Genomic DNA, 20,454 nt, shown 5'->3' on the forward strand with positions numbered 1-20,454 from the left:
ATGGTTACAGTGCAAAAAGTAATAAGAACAGTGCAGTTAAAAATGGCTAACAAGACACTATAAACTTTATTCTGGTGCTGTCTTGGTGCCACTCTAAAAACAGTGCATCAACAGCTTAGCAAATAACTGTCAAGATGTCGGTCTACATGTTTCGGCTATTGGACATAAGAGTCCAAGCTCTCATCAGGACCATGTTGACGCTACTGCAAAAAATGTGTAAAAATAATAAACAAATCCAGTGATAACTAGGTTGGTAACTAATACAACCTGATTGGTCCTTTGTGTCCCGGTTGAACTGTTACAGGTAATACTTGGTAAAAGAAACCTGGTCAAAACCAAACAAGAAATCAGACAAAAACGATGGTGGGAAAACCTCACTTGATCTTGTGCAAATATCAGTGTTAATCACAGAACAATGTTTAAAAAGAATTATTTTGTTTTAACGAGATTATATCAATACTCAAAAGCATATTACATAGCGATAGTTGATTCAACAATCTGTATGTGCACTTACCCGGAAAACTGCGGGTACGCACCTCGCCACTCCTGGCATCCGCTCAGTACATGAGGCACCGCTCTACAAATGGAGATTCCAAACAACAGTATTACCCCAATGGACATAACAATTTTAATCCACAGGGGATATAGGAATTCACCAACGAAAGTACTTGACTACATGGTGTAAAGACAAGGCAGAGTCTATATTTAAAAACAGCGGGAATATCACTTTTTAGGTGCTCCAGTGTGTGGTATTGCAAGCAAAAAGAGAGAATGGCCCGTGTTGATATCTTATGTACAATATTGGGGTACTAAGGTCCGATGTTAAAAGGTTTAAAAACCAAGAATTAGCAAAAATGCGAAAGGAATCGGCTAGCTCTCATCTACGTCCAGTCACAAACGAGAGCGCCTGGTATGATTTAAGAATGCCAAACAGCGATTACCATGCTCCGTGCAAGTTGCCATGATTACAGCACAAACAGACCAAGTCTAACTCGTGTGTAGGGAAACCCGGAAGAATTTCCTGACATCGTTTACGCAGCGTCAGGTGATCGCCAGCAACAAAAGTTAAGAAAAGTTAAGAAACTCATGGAAGAAACCCTTACCTCTCCGTCGGTACCCCGCTCTGACAACTGAGCTGGACGGGGAGGTATCTGACGGAAAGGAGGAGTGTCCATATATCTCTTCCGTATACAGGCATACTTCCGTGTTGACCACTACGGAAAGCGGCAGTGTACAAAGTACCGCATGCGATGTCGTGTGTCAAAGGAATGCTGGGATTTGTAGTTCCAAACGCAAATTTATGCGTAGATGCCGTATTGAACGTCCTTGCCGGTTAAAGGAGAACAGCTTGTGACACCACTGGAAAAGTAACACCAGATCGAATATGTCAGAATCATGTGGGTGTATACATAAAAAAGAAACAAAAAGCAATTATTATGTTCCTAATTCAAAGAATCATAAAGATGAAACCCGGACATGTAGATATAAAAGTGCCCTACTGGTTCACGCCTCAAGGCTCACTAGCCTGGCTAGGGCGCTGAATCAGATATGTAGGTGAGGAAATCATTAGGGCTATCCACCCACGTCCGATTATTTCTTGAGGGAATCCAAATAGAGTCTTTCTGCATACGGATATGGTGCCTAGATCCTGTTGTTTAGAGAGATGTTTCTTGTTTGGTTTTGACCAGGTTTCTTTTACCAAGTATTACCTGTAACAGTTCAACCAGGACACACAGGACCAATCAGGTTGTATTAGTTACCAACCTAGTTATCACTGGATTTGTTTATTATTTTTACACATTTTTTGCAGTAGCGTCAACATGGTCCTGATGAGAGCTTGGACTCTTATGTCCAATAGCCGAAACATGTAGACCGACATCTTGACAGTTATTTGCCAAGACAGCACCAGAATAAAGTTTATAGTGTCTTGTTAGCCATTTTTAACTGCACTGTTCTTATTACTTTTTGCACTGCAACCATCACCCCACCGACTGCAATGTCGTTTGCATTCACGCCTGGGACTACCGTGGTACCACCACAATCATTATAGTGGTTGGTATTTATGGTACTGTCCATAGTTCCCAGATGATGAAAAACCACCTTTGGTGGGTGATGGGAACTTAACCTTTTTGGGAGGTTTCACACTTCTGTCATATCGGTGTTATTTTTCGCATTGAACATTAGACCCACAGTATTGTTTGTATAAGATCTTAAAGCTGCCAGTTCCGCAAAATATTCCCGATTATTCTGGAATATTGTTAAATGGGGGAGAGGGGGTCTCCCAGAACCACCTTCCAACCATGTTTCGCAGAGCAACTGGTTGGACTACTTTGGTCCCCAATACAGGAGCCGTCCAGAGGACAGGAACGGGCATGTGCCCTATGCTATATTCCAAGTTCCTCCTTTTAATAACGCGGATGTAGCATTGGCCTTGGATTCAGTCACACGGGGCAAGGCTCCAGGCCCTGACGGGGTGCCTGCAGATGTATTTCTCTATGAGAAATCATGCTGGGGCAAGTATATTTTGAATTTGGCCAACGCAGTAGCACAAGGGGCTCCGGTACCAAAGTCCTGGCTGGGGGCAGGAATAATCCCTATATACAAAAAAGGGGACAAAACTTTACCAGGGAATTATCGGCCCATCAGCCTTATAGACACAGTACAGAAGGTCGTAGGTAAAATGACCCTGGCAAAAATCATAGCCTGGGAGGAAGAAAATAATGTTCTATCTCCTTACCAAGCAGGTTTTCGTAAATTGACTAGCACGATAGACCAGATCTTCCGGTTCATGCTACTGCACTGGAAGACAGTACAGCTGGCGAAGGGCAGTCTTTATGCTGCCTTCATAGACTTACGTGCAGCTTTCGATCTAGTTCCTCGCTCCCTGTTATGGAAAGTCTTAGCTGAGATGGGCATGCCACTTGAAATTCTATCGCTAGCGATGAGATTGCACGAGTCAAACTCCGCAAAGATCCAGTGGGGGAGACATGGGCAAATATCTGACAAGTTCCCGGTAGAACGGGGGGTTCGCCAAGGCTGTGCCATGGCCCCGATGCTCTTCTCCCTTTACATTAACGGAGTAGTGGAGCGTATGTGGTCTGCTTCTGTAGATGCTCCAACACTGGATGGAGTGAAAACGCCAATCCTATTATTCGCAGACGACACGCTCATTCTATCCAAAACTCCCAGCGGTCTGCAGCGCGCCCTGAATATCTTTGAGGGCTTTTGTATTGATCAAGGCCTAGAAGTAAATGTAGCTAAAACAAAGCTCATGACATTTAATCCCCATTCCAGCTTTAGAGGGAACTTCCTCATGGATGGCCAAAAGGTAGAAATGGTTTCGGATTTTGTCTATCTGGGTATCCACATAGCCAAGGACGCAAAGTGTGGGAAACACACAGAAATGGCGGCTCTTAAATTTCGCCAAAACACTGGTGCTATAGGTGCTGAACATAAAAGGTCTTTGACCAAACCTATTGTGCCAGCACTTCAAGTATATGAGGCCAAAGCCATTAGCTCGGCGCTCTATGGCTCAGAGCTTTGGGGCTATGGCAATTTAGCACCACTAACGCTCGCCGAGAACAAATTTCTTCGAAACCTCATCGGCCTCCCCAAAAGTACACCCATGAGGCCTCTGCGTTGTGAGTTAGGCAGGAAAGCCATTTCAGATATGGCTAGACTAAGACCCATTTTATACTGGCGGCGCATCTGGGTCACCCCTGAACTCGCTCACTACGCAAGGGGCTTCCTGGACTTAATTAACTGCGATAAGTTCCATAAGATAGGTTGGTTGGGGGATTTGCGTAGAATGCTGGGGATTCTAGGCATGAATGAGCTATGGGAGAATCCAGAGGAGGCCCAGTTCCCGACTAAAGCAATTATAAAAGCAAAGTATTGGGAAATGGTAGAACATCGGGACTGGAACAAAGCCGATCCTTCTACCATGGAGGGACTATTTCTTGAAGTAAAAGCTTCCCCTTTCCTTGAGCCCTATTGGGACACTATAACCAAACCCCTGGACAGGAAGCTATATTTCCAGCTTAGAGTGGGGTCTCTCCCAATTAGATCACTAACTGGAAGATGGGCAGAGGGTAGTTCTCAAGCCTGCCCAGTCTGTAAAACAAGTACTGAGACCATTGCTCACTTACTCTTTGTGTGTGGGGCTTATTCAGTACCCCGACGTGTCTGGCTGAGGGCTATGTGCAAACAGCTAGGCACAAGAGAGAGTGACATGGCTCTAAGGATTATCTGCACCAGTCCTTCAACATTCATTGCTGTGGCAGTTGCTAAATTTCTGGGTTGGGCTTGGGCCATTAGAAGGAAATCTCTTGCCCAATAGCAGGCTAGGTGAAAAGAATTTAGACCATTGCCCGCTCTCCCAGTCAATGAGAATTTAGTTTCTTCGTGTTTATACTGGCTAAACAACTGCATGAACTTTAGTTTTTATTGATGAATTTTAATATCATTGATGTCATGATGTTTTATTATTTTAAAGATTTTTATAAGAGATTGTAAATTTGTTATAAATGTTTCATGCTTTTATGAGTTTTTACCTCGAATAAAGCAATAAACGTAACGCAAGTACTGCAGGCAGTCTGCCAGCAACTTTTCCCCAGGAACTTTGGCTCACCCAGAATGATATGACAGAAGCCCTCCTCAGGAGTTAAGACAATCCCAGCAATTAAGGGAGGGCCTCCTGTGCATATAGCACAGACATTTTACTGTGAATATGAAGTATTTTCTATGCTAAAACTTCCATTGAATTAGGTAATGATACTGTGTCTTTACCCTAAAGTTGCCATGAGTCCATCAAACTGCAACCCCAAGTCTTTCCTAGACCTCCTCAGTTGATTAGAGCAGTGAGAACTGCAGATTCTGTGTGTCTGCTAGAAACATTGTTAAAAATACACATGACTTTGGTAAAAGGAGATATTCTTACTTGGTTGTGCAAAATTTGCAAAATTTGTTTTTGCAAAATTATGTGCAATTACAGCAAAATTAGACATAATTATGGTAAAATTACACAAAATGCAAATCTATGTCTTGTGAATACAAGCTGGTGGTATTCTATTTCCTAGATCATTGGAAGAGATATCCGCACTCGTTTACTACAAAAAGGTTTGCAGTTTGAGCATATCAACGTTTGAGGATCTGTTATACACTCATTCTTCACATCTAATACCTCATTCCATTGTCTTTGTTAGCCATGTTCTAATTTGAATTTCTGAGTTAGGGTTTTTGCTAGTCTATTCTAGTTAGAACTGTCGTGTTATGAATAGGATGCTTTTATTTTTGTTTTTGGAATGTGTAGTATCTAGGTTTTTTTTTCTGCCGTTTGTTTTCTTTTTCTTTTGTTAAGTATCTCTATGTTGTCTCTGCAATGTTATGCCATCGTTCTTGGTGCTTTGCTTGATGTCTATTCACTTTCCTTTCTGTGAATCCCTATGACAGTGGTGACACTTCTGAGGGAGATTGCTGTTATCATCTCTCTCTCAAGAAGAAGGTGAAAGGAAAGGTAAAGTGCAACCTGCCTCTCACAGATGCTGAGCCCAATGTTGCAGTTTCTCATGAGAACAGCTTTGCCCCAAGCCAGTGCTAAATGTGTGCCAATGGTTTCTGGTGCTCAGCACCGGCACTTATTTCATGGGGTCAAGTCTATGAGATTTGTCTCCCCTGGGCGGTAGGCCCAGTAATTATTAACAATGAATGTATCTGTCCTCCTTGGTGTCTGCCTAGTATGTCTTTGCATGCTATCCCATGTTCAGTCATGTTGAATGTGCATCATCATCACGTTCATGAGGTCAGCAGTGCACGCCTGCCCTTCACATGTCATTTCCATTGGATAATCGTGGCTGAGGGGGGGTCATAGCTGAGCTGAGTTGAGGCCAAACTTTCCACAACTTTGTAGAGCAGATTAAAAGTGCGTAGCTTGCTTTCTTTAATCAGCTTGCAATGAAGTGTAATCCTGCATTTGACTTGTTCCTGGTCGGGGCCCACTACCACCTGCACTCATTGTCGGCTGCAGGTGTGCACGTGTTGCTCTGCACACTTCATAAACCGCAAGCACTCTATTTGTTGTGCTGCAGGAGTGTGGCAGCTTTACTGAGAGCAGCTAGGCAACAAGCACTGCAGGGCATTCTGACCTGTAGACACCCACCTGTGCCGGACAAGATAATTGGAGCACCCATCCGATTAGCTCAACAGTGACCCACTGTGACCAGCAATCACCCCTCATGGATCAGGTAAGTGGAGCAAATAATTGTTGGTGCTTGGAGGAGGGAGGGATGTGTGCGTCATGTGCATGCATGTGTTTTTGCCTTGGCCTTGATAAAGAGGACTGTGTGCATTTTTCTACTGTTTTCTTTTCTTCGCACCTGTTCCTAATTCACACTGTCTGCTGACCTCAGGTGGTGGAAACCGAATTGCAAGGGTACCAGACCACATTTATTAGTGGAAATTTTCCAAAAGGAATGGCAGATATCTATATGAGAAGGTCGTTTCTAATGTTCCAGTTGCATTTGACTTTATTGAAGTGAAAAGATGGGCTGATAGGGTGATGAGAACCAGAAGAAAAGAAAAGCTTTTTAAAACATCACCCACCATCCAATTAAATAATGCGCTTTGTGATTGAAATGGGCTCAAAGAGGTTAGCTAATTGCAGGAAAGTATTGCTGAATATGAATTCCACATATTTGCTGCATTGTCTCTGCAGGTTCCATTTTTGTTTAAAATATAAAAATCTATGTGAGCCACAATAGGCGGGTTTCTGAATAAATTCAAATTTCACTAAACTTTTGTTATGGCAAAGGGGTCTAAGTACTTTGTCTGCTTAAATTGTACATGGGTCTTCATTTATTCAAAGCTCGAATCACATGCCCACACAAAACTAGCTGAGCTTTCACGAGAGGTGATCATGTGAATAGTGACTGCGGCAGCCCACCATGAAACACAGGGGAACCCGGTTTGAATCCCTGGGCTCAACATATTGTGAATCTGACAAGTCTCACTTTGCCTGAAAACAAGTATAATGTAGTCTCAAGTGTTGAGAGATGCTTGTCTGCCCTCGGTCCAGGATCGCACCATGCAAAACCACCAGAAATAAAATGCGGATTCTGCTTCTCACCTCTGCTCTAATCTCATCCGATATGAATTTAGGAAAAAGCATTAAGGCTTGATGTCAGAAAGAGATACTCATCTAATCAATTTGACTTGATGGGACAGTGTGAAACTTGAGAACCTCGGGTCAAACACAGCAACCCTGCTTTCCCAAATCATGTAATCATAGACAAGTGCTTTATTTCATCAAGCTACCTTTTTGCCAAAATTGTGCTATAAATGCTTAACTTTTTTCTCCAAATTTAAGCAGGGTGATATCTCCTTTTTTTTTTTAGGATGGCTCGCTCACAGAAATTCAGATCAGGTATTACACCTGGTGTTCAGCCATGCCAGTGGTGAATGTGGGTGGAGCCACTGGAGGAACTGGGAGGAGCCGAGGGAAGTGGTTGTGGCTCTTAAGAAAATTTGTGAGCATCTGCAGTTATTATTCTACAAATTAAGCACTGCCTCCAGCCATTTATTATCTTCAAGGACTCGCGTGTTCATCACCCATTTCTCTCTCTGGGTTAGAAATATGACAGGAACATTCACATTCAAAGTATATAGACTTGCAACCCACATTTTCAAAACATGGGTGGCCCAAGGGTGAGATCCCAGGGCATTTCAAAGTTGCTAGTGCCTATTGAATCGGGACGTATGGAGGCCCGACTATTCTAACAGTTCCGCAAGTTAATTAATATGGTCACCGTCTCAAATGCAACCTAGCTTACACATAGAGATAAGGTCCCAAGAGGCACTGTGAACTCCTGGCCCACAAGGGAATCTCCCATGCCACCTTACCCTCCATCCACTTCCAATTGGTAGGACCACTGCATTGGGAGGAGGAATCTCCATTGGCATACATGGACCATATTAAATGTCTAGTGGGGGAAGTCATGAAATAAAGCACACTATATTTTAAAGGCTGGGGCAGCTCTACTCCCAAACATCCAGTTGTTTACTCTGATGAGACAAGCTGTCCACTAATATAAAAGAATGTTAGCCATTCCCAATATTCCATCATAAATTGATTGACAGGACTTCACCAGTGCCACTCTAGAAGTCACTCCTGCCGACAGGATCATATAGAGAATTTTAGGAAGGCCGCCATCTTAAAAAGATTTTTAGGCCATGCTAACCACTAACATCATTCTAGAGTGTCTACAGAAGGGGAGCTAAATTACATTCCCGCCTTCCCGCTCACATTCCTGGACCCCCATGTATTCAAAGTGGGAATGTTCACAGTGCTGGCTGGTTTACCAGTTACAGGACAATTCAAAATTGCATTTTGTGTTATGTAAATTCGAACTATATTTGAGCTATTTACTTACTACAAACGGAAATTCACAAACTGACTAGTGGAAGTCTTAACACCCATCTCTCATATATTTTCTATAGGGAGAACTCCCAACATGTAAGTTCACTACTATGGGCCCGATTCCAATGTGGTTTGGAAATCATTCCGACCAAATCGGTTTGGCAATTGTTTCTCACTGACTCGGATTGGGAGAGTCTGACCGACCGATTACGATGCATCTGGATGCTTTCAGATACGATTCGATCAGACTCCCATTGATTTCAATGAAAGCATATGTTCCGACCGAATGCATAGGCTCCCATTGAAGAAAGGGGTGGCTGGGGAAAATCGGGCACCCTGTGGCTGGCACCCTCTTCTTTGTTATTGGCCTGGGCATGTATGCTGGACCTTCTAAAAGCCCTTTCTCCCTCCTTTTTGTCTTATTTCCTGTAGGAATGCCAGCTGAATGGAATGCCTGGAAATATAGGCTAAAACTTGACGCCCCTTCCTAGGCTTCAATAGCCCTCTGACATTCCAGGACATACATCAGAACTGCAAGCCTGTGCTGCACACACCAGAAGGGGTCATGTAAGTGGCAGAGTATGAACCATAACAATGTGCAGCTGCATTTTTCTCACTGATCTTTAAGCGGAGAGGCACTAATCTGTACCAAATACATACATAACAGACAATAACTCCCAACCCCCAACCACATCGGATGCATATAAAGGAGCACCTGGTGAATCTCATTGAAAACCCTGTAGGGAAAGCGAAAAAAAAAAACAAGACCAGAGGGGTGGCGGGGGGAAACAGGAGGAAAGTCCTTCCAATGGGGGAAGGCAACACTCTTTAGAAGCCATCTATGCATAAATAAACATGATGTCTATCTTAAATCCCACCTCAGTTAAGACAGTGGCAAGGGTGGTAATGTTTTATGTTGCATAAATGTTCACAGTTTATTTCTGGCCCACAGTTTGGTGTCTTTGCATCCCCTATGCTGTACCAGTGGAGGCATAAAGTTTCTCATTTTTGGGCGGCAGGGTGGTGGGTCAGTCTTGTCTTCAGGGAATCTGAGGGCTGTTAGGATCTAGTTTCTCTGTCTTCTCCACGTTTCTGAGGGGCACTCATGTTTTGATGATGCTTCCAGAATTTTCCCGCTTCATCGGGACTTTCAAAAACATGAGTTTTGCTGCCCATTGTATCCGTAGTCTAGCTGGATACAGCACTGTGTATTTGACATTCGCCTTCTGTAACGTGCATTTAATGTCTATATATTTGCATCTCGCCTCTTGCACCATTGGCATATAATCAGGAAACAGAGCTATTTCTGATCCTTGGTAGGAGAGCGAACTTCGCTACCGGGCCAGCCGCAGTGCCGCATCACTATCTTCATAGTTAAGGACTTTGACTGGTGCACTCTTTCGACCGCAAAAGTACCCGAGAAGGCCTCCTTTCTAAAGAGGTATATCAACACAGTCTCCACAAATTTAGACATGGGGCCAGTTTTTGTAGACTCGGCTATTACTGCGATGCGGCGATTATTGCAGTGCGAGCGTGCCTCTAAATCTTCAGCCTTGGCGGCCACCATTTTTAATAGGGCCTCAGCTCTGTCCAGTCGTTCATGGATATTCAGCTGCGCATCCTCCAAGGCCGATATGCGATTTTTTGTCCCCCCAATCCAGCCGCCTTGTGTCTCCTTGACGTCCATGAATGTCATCTAGTCGAGACGTAAGGGCGTTAAGGTGAGTGTCGATGGCCTGAAAGCCAGCCTTTAGTTCGGCCATAATGGCTGCGGTGCCTTCCAGGGTTGGGGCCCCAGCCTCGGATGGGCATTTGTTTTCTTCCCGTCTGGGAGTCTTTGGAGCATTAAAGCTCAAATGGCGTTGCTTGGGGTCCGTTCACCCCATCATGTGTAGCTGCCCTCAGCATGGCGTGTGGAGTGGACATGGCAGAGCTCTCGCAAATAAATTGCTCCCACGTAGGCCCTTGTCGCAGCAGCAAGGTCAGATGGGCACAGCCGCAATCTGCTCACCACGTTCACACCGCCGAGCAGAGCTGGTGGTAGAAATATGGCATCCGGGGGCCCAGCTCGGAGGGGCAGTCCAGCACAATCAGGCGGGTGGGAATGGGTCACTCTTGATGTGTCTGTGCCTGTCCCCTATCACCATTAGTTGAAGCTCCTGCTCGTTATTTCGGGGCCAGTGGGTGCTAGTAGATTTGTGGAGCATCCTTACAACGGTCAAGGCGCCTTGTATGTCATCCCCGGTCTCAGCCTGACTTTAGCACTTAATGTTGCGCCGCACCGCTCAACACGCACTTCCTTGGGGGCCTTGAATTGTTTGAAGACAGGATTCAGTATCGCACCCTCGGTCCATCATTCAATACCACATCACTCCGCTGAGGTGTGCCGCCGAATCTGTCTGCAGGTCCAAGGCGTGCCTCCTGGGCCCCGCCCTCAGGCTCACCCGAGACCCCTGTTGACTCAGGGCCTCCAAGGGCCGCGCCAGGCCTGGACGTGCACCTGCCACACCCGCACGTCTCGGCCGTTGTTTAAGCCCACGAGCATCACTAATGAACGCCGGTTGCTCGCTGGACCTCAGCCCGTAAAGTTATGAATAACCAGGCAGCATTTGGAGCGAGATGGGAGGGTTTAAATGCGCGACGGTCCCGCAGTATATTAGTCGCTGGCTCGGCCATGCCCCATCTGTTCTAGGTTTATAATAAATATTTTAAATTATTTCAAATTTATATTTCACATTAAAATATCTTTCATAATGTTTTAAGGAATAATACACTTTAACCCCTTGTGTGCCCATGACGAGCTGGACTCGTCATGGGCCGCGGTTGCGCTGTGCCCATGACAAGTCCAGCTCGTCATGAACCCCGCCCGCTAATGCAACGGCCGGCACAGGGCGGGGAAAGGGCGTGGCACACAAGGGGTTAATATTTTTCTGTAAACTTTCCTATATTGAGATCTCCACCGATGTGGTGGGGATCCACCTATGTGTGAAATGTTCTTATTAGTAAGTTTACATTTGTAAATTCAATCTTAGATGTCTCTACCCTCTAAACTGCGGTGATGGAGACTTGAAAATCTACACTTGGAATGTGTGACTAGTGAAAAAATGTAGGCCAGGGTAAAATTTTAATTACCCTACAATAATAGGATTAATTTTGGTAGTTTCACAATACCATTTTGACGCGCAATTACCCAAAATTATGCGATTACGGTCGTTTGAGTATTTATGAGTTGTATGGCACAAAAACCCTACCACAGGAGCACAGGAAAAATAAACTTAGCAAGTGCAAGTGGTTGCTGGCTGCTGCTGTTTGTGTCCTGTTGTATTTAGCACTATTTCATAAGCACAAAACGCATTCTTGGTCCATTTTGAATGTGTGGGTGCACTTTGCGCAAAGTAAACAGCGCTAAATGCTGGATTGCATTCTTCTGGTAATTCCATATAATTTTGCTGTCATTTTATGTAATTATGCTACAGCAAAATACGTAAATTACACCCACCCTAAAAAACTGTAGACTAACACATAGGTGAAGGTGTATATTTACACACTACTAAATTTACATGTATAAATTTACCATTACAAGCAGAGCACTTAAATCCTAACCGTGTACTCAAAAAAGAGCACAGAGTTCTCCTAATTAACTGTCAGGCCAGAGAATCTCCCAAAGGCTTCACACATTTCCATCAGCTGTTGACACAACCATCTTTTCTATTGGATAAACAGGAGCATATAATCTGCAAAAAGGGACATCCTGTCATCCTCAAGCCCCTGTTGGACCTGTCAGCCTTAGAGATGTCTTTCCCGAAATTATTGCTTGCTCATTTTTGTTGGCCTTATGACTCTGCAAAATGTATCACTGCTAACCAATGCTAAAGTGCTTGTGCTCTCTCCTTAGGGAAACATTCTTTACCCCGCAGTCACTACAACGACCACCCTTTACAGCGCATTCACTACCCTGACTGCCACAGTACCACTTTTTTCTTTGCCACACAAGTCGTTACAACGATTTGCTGTAGGAGGCGCATTGTTGGACTGGTGTTGAATTTTTAAGTCCAACATCTTACCTACTGTTGCATAGACTGGAGTTGGAATAGTAATCTGTACTATTCGAAAGTCCAGCGCCCCCTAAAGCAAGTCGCTGTAATGACTTGCGTGGTAAAGTAATGCGTGGTAACGTCGCAGTCAGGGTATAGACTGCGTTGTAAAGTCATGCTGGGTAAATGCATGTGGGGTTCCACCATACAACCCTCTCCTTTAAACATGGTAAAATTGGCTAACACTCAATTGACACATTTAATTTACTTGTAAGTCCCAAGTAAAATTGTACTATATATACCCAGGGCCTGCTAATTAAATGCTACTAGAGGGCCTGCAGCACTCATTGTGCCACCCACTTAAGTGGCCTTTCAAAGAAAGCTCAGGCCTGCCATTGCAGCCTGTGTGTGAAGTTTGAAACTGCCATTATGACCTGGCAAAATAAATCTATAGCCAGGCATAAACCTTTCATTTTAACACATATAAGTCACCCCTGGGGTAGACCCTAAACAGCCCATAGGGCAGGGTGCAGTGATTTAAAAAATAACTTTTACTGCAGATAGGAATGCTGAGTTTGGTGTCTAAAGAATTATATTTTTAAACCCTTTTTACTGGTAAAGTCAGATTTTAAGTCACTTTTCTGAAAAAGTTGGCGTTGCCTTGTCCCAGTCATTTAATTTCTGCAGCCTGTATCTTGGGTCAACTGACTAGGTATAGCTGGCAATTGGTCTTTGTGTATTGTTCCCAGGCAGTGAGACAAAGGGGGAAGAGGAGTTGGCAGGATTGGCCATCTCTGACTTGATATGGGGAAGGGGCTGTCACCTACCACGCTTGCATATCACAAAGGCTCTTCCCAGCACACTCACAAACGTTTTTGACACTGGTCTTTTGTGACTCCAGACAAGCTGGAGTCAGGTCAGGGTGGCAGGAAATTCTATGCACCTCTGAGGTAGTAAGTATCTAGAACCCATTCCTACTTCAAAGTGGGCACCAGGTATAAACAATGGACTCTCAGACCCAACTCTTCAGTACACCTCTGAACCTGCATATGCTGCAGAAGAAGGAATGCTACCCTGCTGCCCTCCTTGCCGAGAAGCAATACTGGATCTGCATTCTTCAGCCCTGGCTTTAGTGACTCCAAGGGTTCATTTACTCTGGGAGCATGAACCTGCACCATTGCTGAGAATACCTATGCATGGGTTTCAATGACCATCTCACACTATTTGCCCTTGACACCACACTGCTTTGAGCATCAACTGCGAACAGCTAGTACACCAGCTTACCAGTTTTGTCTCCTGTTTCATATAGATAACCATATTTGTTTTGTTGCATTGTTAACCATCTGCTTTAGCATCAAGTGTTTGTTGTCTATTTAATGGAGCAGCTGTTCCTCGTTGACAGCCACATACTTATGCTCCGGCTCAACCAGGACAAACTATAGAGTCATTGAGGCTGCCTCGCTTTCTAGTCCCTTAAGCCTCAGACATGCCATTGCCTTGCCCCAAATCACCATTTTAAAGGCTTCCCACAGACTGCACCTTAAACCAGTCAAGCTCTTCTGAATCTTGAAACACATCTCTGATTCCTCTCAAAGGAAAACAGTACAATCAACATATGTCAGCCACCATGCATTTACCTACCAGACCTCTCTTTCCCCTTTATTATTCCAACATTCTTGTCCACAAGTGTTGACCCAAAACAAGGTACGGGCCCTGTCCTGGTGTGTCATGAGTGCCATGTACTTATCAGCTCCAACACAATCCCTAAGTACTGCCTTGCAATGTAAAGCATACTTCATGCTCGACTAATCACACCACTGGATTTCTTTAGCGGTTTCCTGCAGTATTTTTGTCGAAAAGTCTAATATGAAGGCTGGGTGGCATTTATTTAAGGTTTATAGTTTTAAAGGTGTCTTTAATGCTTTAGCACCAGCAGCTGCCAGTTAACTGGCTCTGACACTGACAAAACATTTGAGTCCAGTCACAGGGATACTACTGCTTCACCTGACTCTGGGGCATACGTACAAGTAGTTAACACGGGCGTAGCGTCAATGTTTTGATATTACGGCGCCTTTTTTATCACCGTATTTACAACTTTACCGGCGTAAACGTGAATCTTTAAGATCTGCACTTCTGTTAGCGGGACTTAACGAAAATTAGATGCAAGGTATGCGTTCCAGTGCAAAAACTGCAGCTAACCCCACTTTGTGATATTTACAAGGATTTCCTTGTATGGTGCAAAAGCAAAAACACTGCCTATATCTCCAGTTAGAGGCAGTTTTTTAAGACCAGAAAATAGCTGGTCTTAAAAATGGTGCAAACACTTGGGGCCTCATTTCAGAAGGTTTGGTGCTGGATAGCACTGCAAAGAATGTTGCTGTGCTGCCCTGCGACAAAACTACAGGGCAGGAATGCACATCATCAATAAGGTAGGGCACATTCCTGGGCCTCATTCATGAAAAGTGTTGCATTGTTGCGACAAAATAGAGTTGCAACACTTTTCACTACACCCTTCTTGCAACACCATGGATGCGCTGTATTTACTGTACAGTGCTCAATGTCGCAATTAATGACAGATACGTCTGGAATCCTGACGTATCTGTCAGCGCAAAAGTCACACATTGCTGCAGTTGTGTCACAAGCATGATGCATCTCAAGCAGTGCATGGGGGCCAGCCTATCCCTGTGGCACTGCGTCACCCTTACGCCTGCCATGAGGTACTGACGCAGTGACGTCCTACAATTGTTGCAGTGAAATCTGATGGATTTCACTGTGCCACTCCTATGAGGCTTTGTTCCGTGGGATCGTCCACCCTGCATACATCATACCTGATGCAGGTATAATGTGCACAGGGCTTCACAAGGTCACGCCTATGCTTAGATGCGTCACTTTGCAAATACGGCGCAACGTGGTGCGAGAATCACGCTGCAAGTACATCAAGAAAATAACGCACTGGCGGGGTGAAACTGTCAGAAGGGGCTCATGAATAAGCCCCCCTGTCTTCTTCCCCTAAGTCGGCGCAGAATAGCTGCCATGCGCCAAAGCAGGCAGCCTTGCGCCATGGTGCAAGGGTGACTGTGTTGTGGAGTTGATTGATGTTGTGGCTTCATCTCTTCTCGAGATGTCTGCAGGTCTGGCTGGACTAGTGGAAGGCAGGAGTGAACCAGTTGGCCTTCTTGGAGTAGTGTTTGCCTGGTCTTTTCCTGAGGGGTGCCAGGTTGTTGGCGCAGTTTGAGATCCATCGGTGGAGGTTGCGCGCTGCGGTGTTGGCATCTATAAGAGTTTGTGGAGTGGTGGTGCTGAGGGAGTTGATGGGAAGTTCTTTGGTGGCCTTGATCCAGCAACGGGGGGGGGCATAGATGGCGATAGTGTACTGTGGGTGTGGTGAAGACGTGATGTAAACAATGATGGTCAATACAGAAAAGTCCTGTGGTGTGGCTGTAGTTGAAGTTCCCGCTAGCAGAGAAGGTGGGCTTGAGCATGTGTCAGGCTATGTGGGACGGTGGGGTGACTAGCTGCTTAAGTCCGATGTTAGTGAGGTTTCCCAAGAGGGAGGTGGTGTTCTGGTCACTGGGGTTGTCCAGGTGAAATTTGAGGTCTCTGAGTAGGATGTAGTCAGTGGATTGGAGAGCCTGGGGTGCAATGAGGTCTACAATGGCATCGGTGAATAGGGGTTCATGGCCCGGGGGCCTGTAGATGAGGGTGCTGTGGAAGTGGTGTTGGTGTTGGACCGGATCTGGAAGTGGAGCTGTTCCATGGTCACCGTCGGGTCATTAGAGTGCATGGTCAGTCGGAGTGTGCCTTTTTTAGACAATGGCAATGCCTCCTCCTGGCTGCTTGGGGTGGTCCGTGTGGGTTAATTTGTAGCCTTCATGGATGGTGATGGCCATGTCCGGTCCAGGTTTCCGTGAAGAAGGAGATGTCTGAAGAGGTGCTGTCAAGGAGGTCCCAGATTTCTGCTGCGTGTTTGTGGAGGGACCACACGTTGAGGAGGATGCAGTTGAGCCGGTCGGCTGTGCTGTTGGTCGGCTGGACGGCAGGAGGCGCTGGTGTGCTGATGTGGCAGAAGGTGCGTTTGCAGTTTCGACAGGCCCAGGGTGCTAGAGAGTTCTACAGTGTTGGTAGATGGCCGGCGGTGTGGCATCTACGGTTGATGGCGAGGAGGGTGCTGGCGTCGTAGCGGTAGAGTGTCTGAGAGGAAGGGTCCTTGGTGCTGGGCGCGGTCCTGGGGCAGACAGACGCAGACGGGCTTGCCTTTGGCTCACCAGTGGTATGCCCGCCTTGCATGTACGCACACCGTCTGCCATTATGTAGTGCTGCGGAGGGGACTGGACAGCTGGGATGCGGGAAACGCGGGAAAGGACACTGGGGGTGCAGGGATGCGGGGTGAGCAGGGGTTGTAAATATATTTTTAAAAGATTCTTACCTCGAGGCCGGGTCCCCTGTCTTCTGTGCTCCTGCTCTCCTGAGTCTGCTTCCCGGAGCAAAAAGCAGGCAGCCAGGCTCCCTCCCCTAAGCCAATCACAATTCTGCAATGCGGCATTGTGATTGTTCTTGAGCGCCGTGACAAGGCATATAGCCAGGGGTTGGAGGGGTGGGCATGTTCTCCATGCAGGCTGTAATGCGGCCTGCATTGCTAACAGGGATGTGCGCATGACTGCTATGGGCGGCCTGAGAGGGCTGATCAAACAGTCATTGCCCACTTGAGTGGGCTTACCAATCCACCCCTGCCCTGCTCCGTGAGTAGAGCAGCCCCATCCACCCTCCCACCCACAAAGGAAACATAGCATGAGTACATCAGAAAGTTATCATCATGTTATGTTTCCTCTTCTTCCACTGCTTGAAATTAGTGGGGCGACGCTCTTCTGCCATAGCGGATGAGCCACCACTGGGGGTGCGTCACCCCCAGGTGCTAGACCTGGGCCTGCCTCGACCCTCGGGCCTCCTTCGCTAAGCGTCCCACCTTCTCTTCACCTGCACATTGACACCGCGGTGTAATCCGCTGCACTCTCTCCAAATGTGTGACTCAGCCAGCAGGAGCCTCAGCCAGGCGGGATTTCACAAGCCAGGGTACAGCAGTACCCACCAAGTCCGCTGGGGAACCTCCCGATGCAGGTGATGCAACAGGGCCCCTTTAGGCGTGAAGTTGCAGTGCACCCGCCCCACAAGTTCTGTGCAGCTCCGGGGCCTCACCCTCCACAGCCTCCAGCCAGCGCAACATCCTCAGACCTGTGATGCGGAGAGGGGCGGCCCAACATTGGTACTCTCCACCGTGCACCCCGGTGTAGTGGTGGTGCATGGTATGCGATGCAGACCTGCTTATGTTGGTGCGCCGGAGCGCCTCCGCCGTTCACAGCTCCTAGGGGTTCCAGGTGGTCTTCTCACACAGGTCAGCAAAGTGTGTCTATGCCACCTGGCAGGCTTCACCACCAGGGAAGGGTGATCGCCGATACCTCAATGACTACCACCATGGCCCAGCAACTCCACAGCACCTCCACATCCCACTCCGGGGCCCATACACAGGCCCAGCGAGGCCTCCGGGCCCCAGGGACTGTCCGCTCTTTCAAGGTTTTGGATGCCATGGTGCTGTATGGAGTGCGCAATGAAAAGTGATGCATCACCGGTTTTGCCCAGCGATGCGCCTCTTTTCATTATTTTAGCCCTGGATTTTCTCTTCCCCAGGGGACTCTGGCTGGTCATCTATGCCGTTGGGGGGGGGTGGTATTTTTGATCTGTGCTACACTTGGCCCTGGCTGCTCCAATCTGTATTCCATAGGTTTTGTTTCCTATTTTTCATTGTTGGTAGACTTATAGGCTATTTTTGCCTCTAGATGCAAAAAAGTCACGTTGGGCTGACTAACGCGAGTTTTTTGCCCGCAAATTGGCCTTTCGTCAGTTTTCGCCTGCTAACGCCAGAATTTGTATCGCCTTCACACTAGTGTTAGCAGCAGTTGTCACTGCGGCTACCTGAATTTATCGCCATGTAGTGACGTTTTGTAAATACATTGCTAACAGGGCGATAGTTTTTGGTGATAGGCCGCGTTAAGAAAACTTCCGCTAACTAACGCCAAACCTAGTTAGTGGCAGTTCTTGTACATATCCCCCTCTGTTTTTAAGCCAGTTCTTTCGAAATTGCTTGAAAAAACTGATTTTCAACACAAGATCTGCCATTCTCTTGAGGATAGTCCAGATGACCAGTAACAAATGGTTTCAGCGGGTTCCAGCTATATTACACTGCTGTTTGCACATTGGACTATAAAGTATGTACCTTGAGGATAAAAAAAGGAAAATGATGCTAGATAAAAATCAGCAATTAAACATCAATAATTTATTAAACGATGGAGCTATAATCATACACGTCATTGCACGTTCAAAAATCCATATACTGACAATTGGAGCCAGTAAAACCAGTTGTAAAAGGTGAACTGGCATTTCCTTAAGGTTTGGTGTCACTTCATATGCTAGTGCTGTAAACGATAGTGAACAGGGGGCAGGATAGCTGAAATTCGAACTGAATAACTTACTGTACAGATATAGGGCCTGGGAGGCAATGACTCTAAATTAAAACTCAAATCTAGACGCAACATATGGCGAAGAAATTAAGGATATAGAGAAATATAAGCGAACAAATGGTGGAAGGTGATGGTAAATAAAAGAACATTTGAGAAAAAAGCGCCCCCTCAATAATAACTCTTTTTACCTTACATTATTCCAAGAAAATATTATTGCTATTAAGCAATGCTTCATTATGAAAACAAAGCAATAAAAAAACACTGGCGCCACGGTAATCATAACACACATAAAAACGAAAATAAAAGATGCTCTATCGCGCAGGAATGTCAGAACTATTCTTCTAAAAAATAATTATTTTGATTACAGAGAAATACTTTTATATTGAAAGTATAACAGATAAACATAAAACAATTGTTTTAGCTAGCAATTCATTTTCTATAATGAGGCTCAGTTGTATAACACAGTCATCCCAAACAAAACATGTTGTGAAACATGAATACACCAGAAAGAGCCTGATTGTCAACAAAAATTATTTAATTAAAAAAGAGGGAAGACGCATGAGTTTAGTTGATTTTCGGAACAAAAACTTTAAAGATTTGGAATGGTAAATTAAAGATCATTGAACTGATGTAATTATTGGATACTCGCAAGATGGCCATTTTATCAAAGCGAGTTGCTTTAAAAAATAAAACAGATAGGTGCTTCTTTCAATATCTGTACATGTTATTTAACATTGGACAACACACCTTTTGAAAAACACAAGATGTTGAATATTACAATGAAATGAAAAGGTTAGAATACACAAAACACTCATGTAGGGCAAAGTTTAGATGGGGAGACAAAAAAAGACAGTGTAGTGCCTTCTGTGTGCCTCGGCTTTACCCCGCCCTATTAAGAAGTGGGAGGAAGGATGACAGATCCCATAGTGTTGACGCTGATGAAAATTAGAGCTATTCGGTGACGTGGTCCGTGTTGACAGATTTGCCACCATTTTGGGCTGCAGAAATACCAAGATACACTAGCATGCATTGAATGATGGTCTTTTTCAGAATTACATACACAATTTCATTACTTGCTCTGATGGTATATTTCGAGTACTCAATATAGTGGTAGCAATCTATCCATGCAACAAGAGCATGCTGGAATTGCAGTCACTAAGGCCCTCATTACGATGTCGGGCAGACCGCCACAAACAGGCTGTCGGTGCGGTCCGAAATTTCCATTGTATGGAGGCATTTGTGTTATTTCTGAAGATGGGCCACTATCTTTGGGATCACTCTTTGGAAATACCGTTAATAATGGGAGGTCAGGGGGCGTGGCTTGGCTGCCGAGCGGAATGGCTGCCTGAAACCGCAGCTCCGCCGATCGAGCAAATAAATCCTTCATTTATGTGCTTCACTGGTGTGCGGGCTCGGACCTCCTGACCCTAGCAGGGTGCCTCGAGTGTCCGCCCCGTGCGTTGGAACTTTTGACCCCGTCTGTGGAGCTGTAGAG

General features: G+C 45.6%; 1 long non-coding RNA gene across 1 annotated transcript in view; it reads left to right on the forward strand.

Annotated features, from left to right (window-relative positions):
- LOC146796567 (uncharacterized) overlaps positions 1-20,454 on the forward strand; it is a 152,021-nt gene that overhangs the window by 5,450 nt on the left and 126,117 nt on the right. The window contains exon 2 of the long non-coding RNA XR_014969937.1: positions 8,846-8,980. This is a non-coding gene — a long non-coding RNA (uncharacterized LOC146796567). The remainder of the gene's footprint in view (positions 1-8,845; positions 8,981-20,454) is intronic.

The sequence above is a fragment of the Triturus cristatus genome, chromosome 10 (genome assembly GCF_964204655.1).
Source record: "Triturus cristatus chromosome 10, aTriCri1.1, whole genome shotgun sequence".
NCBI classification, from domain to species: domain Eukaryota; kingdom Metazoa; phylum Chordata; class Amphibia; order Caudata; family Salamandridae; genus Triturus; species Triturus cristatus.